This window comes from Cucurbita pepo, unplaced genomic scaffold (assembly GCF_002806865.2).
Source record: "Cucurbita pepo subsp. pepo cultivar mu-cu-16 unplaced genomic scaffold, ASM280686v2 Cp4.1_scaffold000109, whole genome shotgun sequence".
Classification (NCBI taxonomy): domain Eukaryota; kingdom Viridiplantae; phylum Streptophyta; class Magnoliopsida; order Cucurbitales; family Cucurbitaceae; genus Cucurbita; species Cucurbita pepo.
Window position 1 is genome coordinate 460,567 of NW_019646433.1, and position 13,750 is coordinate 474,316.

The 13,750-nt window shown below is 34.9% G+C and overlaps 3 non-coding genes and 1 pseudogene across 3 annotated transcripts; all 4 read right to left on the reverse strand.

Annotated features, from left to right (window-relative positions):
* Nucleotides 1–1,337: 1,337 nt before the first annotated feature.
* LOC111783862 lies at nt 1,338–9,733 on the reverse strand (annotated as a pseudogene).
* A 2,969-nt stretch (nt 9,734–12,702) lies between these two features.
* On the reverse strand, nt 12,703–12,784 carry TRNAS-GCU. The gene has a single exon. It is a non-coding gene; the product is annotated as a tRNA-Ser (tRNA).
* A 236-nt stretch (nt 12,785–13,020) lies between these two features.
* On the reverse strand, nt 13,021–13,102 carry TRNAS-GCU. Its single transcript has one exon. It is a non-coding gene; the product is annotated as a tRNA-Ser (tRNA).
* A 131-nt stretch (nt 13,103–13,233) lies between these two features.
* Nucleotides 13,234–13,315, reverse strand: TRNAS-GCU. Its single transcript has one exon. It is a non-coding gene; the product is annotated as a tRNA-Ser (tRNA).
* Nucleotides 13,316–13,750: the final 435 nt, after the last annotated feature.

Here is a 13,750-nt window from a genome sequence, read left to right on the forward strand (position 1 = left end):
GCACACAGATGAGGGTGTTCATGAGGCGCATGACACTATGGGGTTCCGCTGACCTCCGGACGTCGCTACAGATTAGCTTGACCAGAGGGTCCAGGGGGTGTGCGAGCGCCCTGGGGACTCACACTCGCACGTGTGAGTCGTGTGTAGGGAAGTACTACACATCCAATTTGTCCGAGACTGGAGGCCACCCCTAAGATGATTAGAGATAGGTCCCTAAATCATGATTGCATGTGTTTGCATTTGCATGGCCCCCTATAGTGGGGCCACTTACTGGGTATTCTTTGAAATACTCAGGCCGTGTGCCATTTCATTTTTCAGGTAAAGGCAAGGCGCACTTGTACGGAGGACGGCGGCATCGCGAGCAGAGACTGTGGCACGTGCATAGGGCTGCTATGACGGTTACTAGTTTTAGCGGGTGTCCGGCCTAAGGGGCTCCTAGAGTATGCCCACTAGATAAGGAAAGTGGTCCAGCGGTGTGCGAACTAGCTGGTGAGCCCATACTCGCACGTATCGGCTGTGTGGAGAGTATATGGTACACGTCCAAAATTACCCGTTAGGACAACACCATAGGAAAAACGAAATGAAAGATAGGTCCCATCATCTCATTGCATGTGATTGTTGCATTTAACCCCAATAGTGGGGTCACTTACTGAGTATTTCTTTAAATACTCAAGTCATGTGCTACTACATTTTTCAAGTTAAGACAAGGCATTCCTGTATGGCTGACGACGACATCGCAATTCTAGACCATGACACATGCGTAGGATAATGATATTTATTTTCTTAGACATAGCTAGAATATGATGTTTTTAACTTAAACTCTTATTCATTTTATTTAGTCTTTTGCTGTGTCATTTTAAAGATGTTTTTGAAACACGTAAGTCCATGGCTGTGTTTTAAGATAAAGTTTATGTTTTATGAAATTTAAATGAAGTCTTCCGCATTCAATGTTTATGATACGTAGACAGTAGTGACCTTAAATTAAGTAGAAAATTTTGGGTTGTTACATAGAATATGCATGTTTAGGATACTAGAAGGGTAATTTGGATGAGAATGCTATTTATATTAAGAAAAATTACTAAAATGCCCCTAGGATGAGGATTTACGCTGCGTGATGATTTAAATACTTTTCACTATGCTAGAAAATAGATTGGGATACTTTAGTTTGTGCTTCGAGCAACAAATGAATGTTATCTCCTCGTTGAGCTTGAATGAATTCATGATATATTATGCTTAGCTTCAAGTGATCGATTGTGTGTTCTCCTTGTAAAGTGTGTTTATCTGCACATAGTTAAGACTAGGGTGCTAGAGTCAAGCTGGTTAGATGACGACCTAGATCAAGACTCATCCAGTAGACTGAAAATCCTAGGATCATGAGCGGTGATGAGGAGTCTAAACCCTAGTGCTTCCAGACTAAGAAAGATTTGAGGAGTTAGAATAGAGATTCTTAAGTTGAAAGTTTGTGTTAAGTCACATTGCCTCTTTAGGAACCTAGTAGACCTCTTTGGAACCTAAGAATGACCAAGACATGTCTAGTTTGTGAATGTTCCATGGTCCCACTGCTGATGTCCCGTCACCGTCAGATATGCCATGCGTAAGATAAAAAAAAGAAACATCATTGATTGGGTATGTTGTTACTGCATGTCATTATAAAATATCACTCATAATTGAATTTTGACACCATTTACTGTATTATAGTTAACTGAATTATTGTTGCCTTAATTCTATGTATATTATAATTAATTCTATGTTTATTATAATGTAGAATATGTTATGATTTACCTTGCATGGAATGTAAATGTAAATTGAAGTATGGATGATGCAAAGTTGGTACTGTAAATGTAAATGGGAAGCTGTAGTTTAGTAAGCTACTAAATGCTAGTATATGCATGAAAATGATTTTGCTATGGAAGGTCAGATGTTTCAGTTAGACGTCTCGAACATAGTTAAAATACACAATATTATGACAATTGAGATGGAAATAAATTTACCAATGTAGACTAACAAGTAAGTAGTTTCGAATGAAAATGACCAAGGAAGCATGATGGACGACAATATCGTATAGTCTGCTATAGATAAGTAGTTTCTGACAGCAGACTGTGTGTTAAACGTCACTGCAATCGACATTTCGCTGCCAAGGGCGATATTGCAGAATCTGGTGAGATGCAAGTGAGGCGACAAATGACAAGGTCCTCAGTCCGCATTCCAAACTTGATACCATATTGGTCCCATCCACTCTTGATGGTGATGCAATCGCCACCAGAGACAATGTAGCAGTATTCGATTCGAGTGTTCGAACAAGAATTGGATAAATTGAATAGAGAATTAGGGAGAGAGATTGACCAAGAAAAGAACCCTAAAGTTTTAAAGGTATAAAAGAAGGGAACCAGGATTGATTCGGTCAATGTTGGGTACTTGACCCAACCAAACCAAACTAAATTAAAAATAAATCATAATAATGTATATATGTAATTCAAAATTCTTTTTAGTTGGGAGTAATTTGAATGATATACTATTACTAGTTTTAACTATTTTTTTTTTTTTTTAAGCATAATCATAAAATACAAGTATATTGGAATTGAAGTGAAATAGTCAAACTTTCTATAGATCGGATGGACGAACCAAGAAGGTGAGTTGATCAAAGTGAGATCTGAGATCTGGATTTGATCAAAGTACATGATCTCGATCACATATGGTCATGTTACCTTGAGCTCCCCTTTCTTAAACTTTTCCTACCAAGAAGATCCCTGACCGTCGATTGTACTGTTGTTACCTAAACCATGTCATCAGCCCAACTTTATTTTCTATAAATATTTTTCTTATGTTTTCATTTACCTTAATTTTTTTTTATTAAATTCTGATAGTACATAACCCTATAAGATTACAATTTTGGAAACCATTTAAAAAAATTAAAATGTTAAAAGGTTAAAGAAAAATAATCACCGGTGATAACTATATCGGTGAGATTAGTTCAAAAAATGAGACTGTTGTACCGTCCACCCGAGCATCTCTTCCTCTCCCATAAGATGGGAGAACTTCCACAAGTGGCCATTCTCATTCAGTCTACCATTAAATTATGAGGAACAAATTTAACTCATTTATTTTCGATTAAAGATTAAAATTCAAATCACCACTCCCAAAATTGTTAGCTTTATAAAAATAAAGTAGTCATAGGTCCAACCTAGGATGCAAGAATTTTAGCTTTTTTTATCGATAAAAAGTGTGAAATGGCTAGTCAGATTAAAACTTTCGGTTAGCCATTTCCCCGATGGCACGACCAATTGAGCACTGTCATCCACCACCAGTGTGTTGAGATGTTCAATTGCTTTCCGGAACACGAGAGTATTTGAAGTTACTCCGTCGCCGACGCCGCCAAACTCTGTCAGCAACGCCGAGTGTTTCCGACAATTGATTGCCTGAAATTTCAAAGAGTTCGAACTCAAGGGCGGATTCAGCGTCTACGGTGGCAAAGCTCACCAATGCCAGTATGATCACGGTCGAGATTCTCGCCACGGTAAGCTGCCGAAAAAAATCGAAGATGATTCAATATCTTTTTGTTGCTCAAGAAAATAATGCTGAAACTGCAGTTGGGTTTATGTGTTCATCTTTGCATTGTGTGCATTTTCGAATTTTCGGTTCTAAGAAAAAAAAAGTTCTTCAACAAATCGCCCTTTTGAACAAAAATCCATAATCATTTTCAGTAATCCGAAAGAAAAATCAATAAAAAGTAGAACAAGTCAAGCCCACAAGATGGATCAAAAGAAAACAAAAAAAAACAAAAAAAAAATGAAATTCAAAGAGAAAGAAAACAATAATTACACTGACTTTTGTGGATTTCCATGATGAATTTTGTTAGTGAGTTTATGACTTTTTTTTATTAGGAGGACCAAAAAAATTTTATAGGATAATTTAGGAATTAAAAATAGAAAAGGAATTTATTACTATTATTATTATTTTAAGGGTAAAAATTTTGGTGGTAAATTAAATGGTTGGATTTAGTGTAAGGAAACAGTGAGAACGTTTTAAATTTGGCATCTTGTTTGTGTTGTTTGTTCTTTTAAAATTATTTTATGTGTATTAGAGTGTTAAAATAGTTACTCCAAGAAAGAAGTCAACTAAATTCTTATTTAAAAATAAATTAACAAAAGTTTTTTATATTAACAATTTATTTTTATTAATATTTTTTTTTAGTAAATTACTCGAACAACTTGAATCAACCTAACGTGAATTTTTTAGGGTTAGATTAGGCAACTTCATTATTTTATAAGGATTTATAAGATTGAAAAAGTTTCCCATTCAATTAAATGAGGTCTAAAACATGTTAAATCCAAAATAATTGTTTGTTTAGTTTTAAATGATATTTCTATATTCATTTGATTAACCTTTCATTAGATCAATTATTTTTTTATTAATAGTCTCAATTTTCAATATTGGATAACTCAATATTAATCTCTATTTATTCTTTTGATATTTTTGTTAAAAAAAATTATATATTTTTTTACTAAGAAATTTTCTTAAATTAGGTTCATAGTTGCAAATTTTATTTTATTTTTTAAAAATAGAAAATAGAAAATAAATAATGTATGGATCCAATAATAAAATTAAAACATAAATAAATCAAAAATCAAAATAAAATTATAATAAAGTACTTCTAAAATCATATAAAGTCTATTATCGAAATTAGTTATTTTTTTTATCAATAAATAATTATTATTAAGTGGATTTTTCAAATTTTATGGCAAATCTTTTTTAATAAAAGAATATTGAATGAATATATGGTAAATTTTGCATATTTAAAAAAAAATGATGAAAATTATAAAAGAATATGAAAATTATAAAAATGTATAAGTATGTGCTATATACATACACATACATGTATGTATGTATTTATTTATTATATGTGTATGTGTGTGTTGTGTGATACATACATATCGATGAGCATGGTGAGGCGCGACGATATATTGATCCATGCATGTCATGGTGAGGCATGACCCACGTTTGAGTGACACTGATGACTTGTAGAAGCTAAGATTTTAATCTTATTTGATTGCATACATACCAAAGAATAGATGACAATTCTGAAGTAGGACAATAATATCATGTCATACTCGTTTCTCTCATCTCATAATGTATCCATATGATCTCCGGACCACCCAAAGACTAGTTTATGTAACAAAGGTCTTGTTGAAGCACTAAATCATTTCAGCACATGATACCATATATGGTCTAGGGATATTGAGGTTCTATAATTGCGACCGGATGCATACATACTAAGGAATAGGTTATGACAAAAGTTGGATCATAATATCATGTCATGATCGGGAGGGAGGGACCCTCAAGTATGTCATCTCATGCTATTCATGTTATCCCTAATCCATCCAAAGTATGTTTATGACAAAAGTCTTGATAAGAGCCTCTACTTTACTTCAATACACAATGCCATATACTCGAAACAGATAGAGTTCTAAGTAAGGTATAATCGTATTGCGACTAATATGAATCTACCTCATTGGTCTAAGAATGTACCTCATCTAAGTGCTTATACATAACATGTATATTTTAATTTCAAAGAAAACCATGGTGATTCCCACCAGTAACGTCTAAAGGGAATTCAATATGGTTACTTGTTTAAATATACCTAGAATCATGCCTCCATAGCTCCAATTTGCATCAAGAGTTCTAGTCATAGACTTATCATATGCCATTCGGCAACTTTTAGAAATGACACCTAACTTTCTCATGAGACTTTCTCAAATCTTGCAAATTCATGATTTCAAAAGGAAGGTTGAGGCCTCGTTAAAATTCAGGCAACTTGCCAGAATTTTCGTGCCACCCAACTGACCCACTAACCCACCTTGCAGCAACACACCCCACTTAGTAGTATGTCATCTACCGAGCACCTAAAAAGAGAAAGGAGTTACAGACAGAGAGGGATAAGGAGAAGATAAAGGGTTTTTTTCTGAACGCGATGCCGGGACCTCGATCTCGTTTTCTTACAACGGAGAACGCACTCACACCACAAAAAGGATAAGTAACGGACCTCCATATTTTGGTGGTAAGTACATCGTATATTGGGGCCGCTATATCATTTCGTGTCGCCGACGAGGATGGGTTTAAGGAAAGTCGTAACGTAGAGATTCACGCATTTATAGGTGCATAAAAACGTTACAAGACCGTCGACGAAGAGGAAGCTACCAGAGGAGCAATACAACTCATATCCACAAGGGACGAAAATGAGAAAACGACCATAGAAGACGTCTGGGAGGAGAGAGAAAGTTAAAGAACAATTTGTTTATGGTCGAATTATAAACCAAGTCCCTCTGAGGGCAATGAGAGGGTGGGGCCTCATTGTTCAAGTCCCGAAATCAGTACTTTCCTTATATGAAAGGAATGAATTCCATCTCATGATGCTATATTCCCAACTCTCTATTTGATCAAGTTCCCAAAATAGTAGGCATATTCAATCCGCTAACACATTCATTCTCACCCATGTAAATTAAAGGACAAGCTCTTACTGGCGAGAGTTCATAACTCACTCAGGATTAAGATTGAGTCACATATGATCATGTGAAATATTAATCTTCTCAATTAATGGATTTATAAACATAGATTAAATATTTCTTTGTTCAGTCTTATACAAACTCATTGTATAGGATACCCCCACTTACATGTCTCCACATGCACGATTTGGATCAAATCATTTGTAACGATTTTAAAGTGGGCCGTATCAATAGTGTTACCAGGATAAGGCACCCAACCTTATCCATATACTATAGACTCTTTAAGTTATTACCTGAACACCATCCTCTTGTATATCAACCACATACTGTTCAAGATTACATTAATAACTTTGGATTTTCATACCATTGATAACAATTAAATTATAAATAAAATAATAAAATTATTGTTAAAAACTAAATAATTAATTACGAGGCTTTAGGGCATAAGTCCCAACAAAATGATTCTACATGCAACCTAAACTATACACAATTGCAAATAAACTTAGCCATTGGCTAAATGGAAGCACAAATGCTTCTTTCACTATATCTTTCAAGTCTATTTAACAAAATAATATACATGACTTTATATAGCCTCAAAATGAAAACCTTAACCTTCCCTCGGCAATCCAAGAGTTGTAACTTTCATACTTCATGACTATAACTATTCACTAGGTATATACACTATGACCATAATTAGCCACTATGTAAATAAACATTAAAATGTATTAAAGAAATAAATTTTCATCCACAAAAAATTTGTAGTCATTCAAGAATAAATGGAGCTTGATTCTTCTTTAATGTGGCATGAATTGCAGCATCTTGTGATAATTTGAACAACATTATCTTTACATCTTCATTAAAACTTATCTTGTATGATTGATACCTTGGTTCATATCATTTGGTCTAGTGTAGAGGCATATCCGTTGTATTGCAGACTATTGAACATGCACGCGTAAGTGACATGTGTGATCGAACAAGTTTGGATTCTACACAAGCGATGTTCGATTGGCGAAGACAAACCTCGCCTAAGGTTTGAAAAAGCCACAAAGTCCGATGAAAAATATATATATGGGGCTTAAGTTTCTCTTAAGGCTTGTAGTGAGTGTGTCAAGATTACGATGTTGCATGGTTGAATATGTAGAACCGTGATGCAGGGCATCCCACCTAGAAGAGAAAAATATGGGCCTCGGTAAGCACCGCATGGTAAGAGGTCATGAGTCACCTTGAACATAATTAGAGTATTACCTAGCATTCTTTAAAATCATGGTAACTTTAGGGCATGGAGTGTGTAATGCTCATGTCTTGTTCATATCGTTAGGCTAGAAAATCTTTGCATAGCCTCCTAGGCTAACCCTAGAGTAATGCGTACTGGTAACACACTCTATCTTGATGACATGCTTAGAATTCATGGCCCTAAAGTGTACATTTCTTGTTTGTGTAACATGTCATCCTCATGAGCTCAAGTCAATCGTGAGACCATATTTGTCATAACTAGAATCTTCATGAATAATTTTAAGTGGTAAGAGTATTTTTCATCTTTTACCGTTTCAGTGTTGGGTCATACCCTAAATATGTTCTAATTGTATAATATCATACATGAGTTTCTCTTCATGTTCTTGAGTCTTGGTGGTCTAAGGGATGGTGTTGTGCTATTTTCTTGGTACTTTTCTTTGGAGTGTTTTCCTAGTCTCATGGTTTCTTTAGTTCTTGCACAAAAGGTTATTCTCATAGCATAACAACACATGAGTCGAAAATCTCATAGGCCATGTATGTGTGAACTCCATAACAACTTGCCTAAGTCTCTATAAGGATCCTAACATGTGTCTTGAGATAATTAGACAAACCAGGGATCCTTACTAGGGCCTTTAGGGATAGTTTAGTCATTTCCTTTAAATCTTGGCTTATAGCCCAATCATGTTCTAATGTCCTTGGAAACTTACATGGCATATGTCTCTTATGGGATTCATAAAACTTGTTCTATTCCGCCTCGAAAACATATTAGAATCCTTATATAGGTATTTTGGCCATTTATTTATCTCTTAAAATATTTCAAACTCTCACAACTCTTGTGTAGATCTCCATGTCCCTATATATAGGCTTTACTTAAATCCTTAGGTTATTTGGAGAGAGTTTGAACCTTGGAATTGTCATTGTCTTAGGAGTATTTTGGTCATTTTATCCTTGTTCTTGGTTTAGCCTCTTTGCATGCTCCAATAACTTTGAAAACTTTCATAGCCTCTTATATAATTGAAAATAGGCATATATAAAATCTTTAAGTCATTTGGAGTTTCTTTGGTCCATAAACTAAAGCTTAGGCATGTAGGTCATTTTTGTCGTTTTGTACTTATTCTTGGTATAACCCCTAAAAAAAATACTAATTTTAAATCTTGCCTAACACCTTATATCCCTGAAAATAGACTATATATAAAATATTAGGTCATTTGGAGTCATTTGGTCCATAAACCAATGGTCACGCAAGTAGGGGCATTTGAGTCATTTTACACTTTATTCTTGGTTCAACCCCTAACCGAACTCCCATGACTACCAAACTTCTTGAATATCCTTAAAATTACACCTTATTCCATTCATTAAAAAATTCATATCATTTAGGTCATGAACCAATGATACGTTACTCTAGAGGCATTCTAGTCATTTAGCATCCTAAACTTGGTTCGAGCCCCAAATATAATCTAATGATTCAAAAACTTAATATGATCCTTATAAATAATGAAATAAGGCGTCTGAAACAATTTTATGACATTTGGAGATCATTCGGAACATGAATCAAAGGTAGGTTACCTTAGGGGCATTACGATTATTTTACACCATTACTTGGTTTAGCTACTTAATCTTTTCTAACGACAAAAAAGTTTCATATATAATCTTAAAATGCCATCATATGCTTAGCATTAAAATTTCATGAGCACCAGAGTTTATTTAGTTGATAATTTTAATGTTAATTGAATCTCGAGCAAATCGCTTAGTTCGGAATCTTATCTCATGGTTCCATTAATTCATGCTTAGCTTAAGTTCCCTAATGAAATCCAAATGATTTCTAAAGTATTTCTTAAGAAAAGTCTAAGATGACTACTTACCTCGACGTTGACGTTCGGGTCCTTTGTTCTTGAGCTTTTGGTATTCGATTGCTCCAAATTTTCTTTAGTAGATCCATCTTGAAGTCTAATTTCTGGAACCATAAAGAAAATTGTGAGAACCGGTGATAAGGAAACCATAATTCTCAGCCCAACGATCCAAGGTTTTGTTGAAGCAAGAACTCTTGAATCAAAGAGAGATTAACACCTCTCCTTGTACAAAATTTGAATCAACCAAGAGATAAAACTAGAATTAGATTACCTCCTTATACAACTTATTTAAACTATTTTATTTCTTATACAACTTATTTAAACTATTTTATTTTTCATTGATGTCGTGTTTGTCTAAGATTCAAATTAGAATTTTGAATCCCAAATTTGAAATCTGGATTTAGCACTTGATGGCCCCAACATTCTAGTGCAACATGGTCATAGTATTTGTTTCTCACTTCTAAGAGTGAAGATTATCCCCACAAACTGACACAAATTCTTTGAAAATGCTTTATCTTCATTCACATACTTTCTAAAAATATTTCTCTAAGGTCACCCAACATAAATTTTTTTTCCTATCCAAGGAAAGCAATTTAATTTAGGATTTCTTTGTTGAACCTACAAAAGGAAAGTGCACCATTTTGGTAAAGATGGTAACTTTTAAGTTTCTTAGTCATTATATCTTTAGAAGTACTCTCATTCGGATCTGTCTCACTTCATTCATGTACCCCTCCTTTATTCGGGTGTCACGTGATCTTTTCCTCGAGTGTAACCCCCGATTGTTTTCATGCTGCCATAGCGTTTGTCTAAATTTCAAAATAGTAAAAAGAAAGCATAAAAGGACCAAAAAAGGGTACGAAATTTTAGAAAAAATTTAAATATTTAATGTATTTAAAAATTTTAAATATTTAATGTATTTCACATTATGATCAAAGACAATAGGATATGCCAAGAGAGGTCCAAAAAGCCACTAACTACGAGGCCCCACATGAATCTCTCGGTATGAATCAAAAATAGAGAACATTCTTTCATTCGAACTCCCACGAGGAACTCCCACAAGGAAACCCACTGGGTTTGTACTTAACAAGCAAATACCTTTAACAACTCTGCCAAAGCAACTTATATCTAAGCAACTTATATCTAAGCAACTTATATCTTTTGTAGTAGAGGTCTATGCAAAGTAATTCGACATTATAATTATATTTTGCGTCGCATGAGAGATTTGCACTCTCACGGAGAAACCCCATGTACTTAGCAGGCACACACCTTAACTACAGGCACACACTTTAACTACTCAGCCAAAGCAACACATGTCTTTTGTAGTAGAGGTCTAAACTAAACAAAAATTTGAAAGTTAAACTTTTTCTAATAGATTTTTAAAAAAAATAAAAATAAATTAAGGAAAAAAAAAAACAAATATCTAATTAACTCGGCATTAAAATTTTATTTCACGTCGCCTAACAGAATCGAACTCTCGCGGGGAAACCCCATGTACTTAGCAAGCAAACGTCATAACCACTCGGCCAAAAATAAAAGAAAAAAATACAAATATCTAATTAACACGGCATTAAAATTTTACTTCACGTCGCCCGAGAGATTCGAACTATTGCGGGGAAACCCCATGTACTTAGCAGGCACACGCCTTAACCACTCGACCAAAGCAACACATGTCCTTTGTAGTAGAGATCATTAAAATTTTATTTCACGTCGCCTAGAGATTCAAACTATCGCCGAGAAACTCCATGTACTTAGCATGGACATGCCTTAACCACTCGGCCAAAGCAACACATGTCTTTTGTAGTAGAGGTAAAATTTGAAAGTTAAACTTTTTCTAATAGATATAAAAAAAAAACAAAAAAAAAAACAAATATCTAATTAACTCGGCATTAATTTTATTTCACGTCGCCTGAGAGATTCGAACTCTCGCGGGGTCGCCTGAGAGATTCAAACTATCGCGGGGAAACCCCATGTACTTAGCACGGACATGCCTTAACCACTCGGCCAAAGCAACACATGTCTTTTGTAGTAGAGGTCTAAGCTATACAAAAATTTGAAAGTTAAACTTTTTCTAATAGATTTTAAAAAAAATAAAAGAAAAAAAAAACAAATATCTAATTAACTTGGCATTAATTTTATTTCACGTCGCCTGAGAGATTCGAGCTCTCGCGGGGAAACCGGGGAAACCCCATGTACTTAGCAGGCACAAGCCTTTACCACTCGGACAAAGCGACACGTGTCCTTTGTAGTAAAGGTCTAAGCTATACAAAAATTTAAAAGTTAAACTTTTTCTAATAGATTTTTAAAAAAATAAAAGAAAAAAAATACAAATATCTAATTAACACCGCATTAAAATTTTATTTCACGTCGCCTGAGAGATTGGAACTATCACCGGGAAACCCCATGTACTTAGCAGGCACACGCATTAACCACTCAGCAAAAGCAACACGTGTCCTTTGTAGTAGAGGTCATTAAAATTTTATTTCACGTCGCCTGAGAGATTCAAACTATCGCGGGGAAACCCCATGTACTTAGCACGGACATGCTTTAACCACTCGGCCAAAGTACCACATGTCCTTTGTAGTAGAGGTCTAAGCTATACAAAAATTTGAAAGTTAAACTTTTTCTAATAGATTTTAAAAAAAATAAAAGAAAAAAAAAACAAATATCTAATTAACTCGACATTAAAATTTTATTTAAAGTCACTGAGAGATTCGAACTATCGCGGGGAAACCCCATGTACTTAGCAGGCACACGCCTTAACCACTCGCCCACAACGACACGTGTCCTTTGTAGTAGAGGTCTAAGCTATACAAAAATTTGAAAGTTAAACTTTTTCTAATAGATTTTAAAAAAAATAAAAGAAAAAAAATACAAATATCTAATTAACTCGGCATTAAAATTTTATTTCACGTCGCCCGAGAGATTCAAACTATTGTGGGGAAACCCGATGTACTTAGGGCACAGGCGTTAACCACTCGACCAAAGCAACACATGTCCTTTGTAGTAGAGGTCTAAGCTATACAAAAATTTGAAAGTTAAACTTTTTCTTATATATTTTAAAAAAAATAAAAGAAAAAAAAACAAATATCTAATTAACTCGGCATTAAAATTTTATTTCACGTCGCTTGAGAGATTCGAACTATCGCGGGGAAACCCCATGTACTTAGCAGGCACACACCTTAACCACTCGGTCAAAGCGACACGTGTCTTTTGTAGTAGAGGTCTAAGCTATACAAAAATTTGTAAGTTAAACGTTTTCTAATAGATTTTATAAAAAATAAAAGAAAAAAAATACAATTATCTAATTAACTCGGCATTAAAATTTTATTTCGAACTATCGCGGGGAAAGCCCATGAAATTAGCAGGACACGCCTTAACCACTCGGCCAAAGCGACACGTATCTTTTGTAGTATAGAGGTCATTAAAATTTTATTTCACGTCGCCTGAGAGATTCAAACTCTCACGGGGAAACCCCATGTACTTAGCAAGCACATGCCTTAACCACTCGGCCAAAGCGACACGTGTCCTTTGTAGTAGAGGTCTAAGCTATACAAAAATATGTAAGTTAAACGTTTTCTAATAGATTTTAAAAAAAAATAAAAGAAAAAAATACAAATATCTAATTAACTCGGCATTAAAATTTTATTTCACGTCGCCTGAGAGATTCGAACTCTCACGGGGAAACCCCATGTACTTAGCAGTTACACGCCTTAACCACTCGGGCAAAACGACACGTGTCCTTTGTAGTAGAGGTCTAAGCTATACAAAAATATGTAAGTTAAACGTTTTCTCATAGATTTTTAAAAAAAAATGAAAGAAAAAAAAAATAAAAATATCTAATTAACTCGGCATTAAAATTTTATTTCACGTCGCCTGAGAGATTTGAACTCTCGCGGGGAAACCCCATGTACTTAGCACAATTGTCACGGTCCTGTGTTCTTGACCGTGCGGCGTCGTGATCTATACACGCTCACGACCAGCCTTAAGGAGAATTAAGCCCCATATATATTTTTCGCCCCGGCTTTGTTGCTTTGTCGGACCTTAGGCGAGGTTTGTCTTCGCCAATCGAACATCGCTTGTGCGGAATCCAAGCTTGTTCAACCACACCCGCTGCCTGCGCGTGTACGTTCAATCGTCTGCGACACATCCGACTTGCCTCTACGCTAG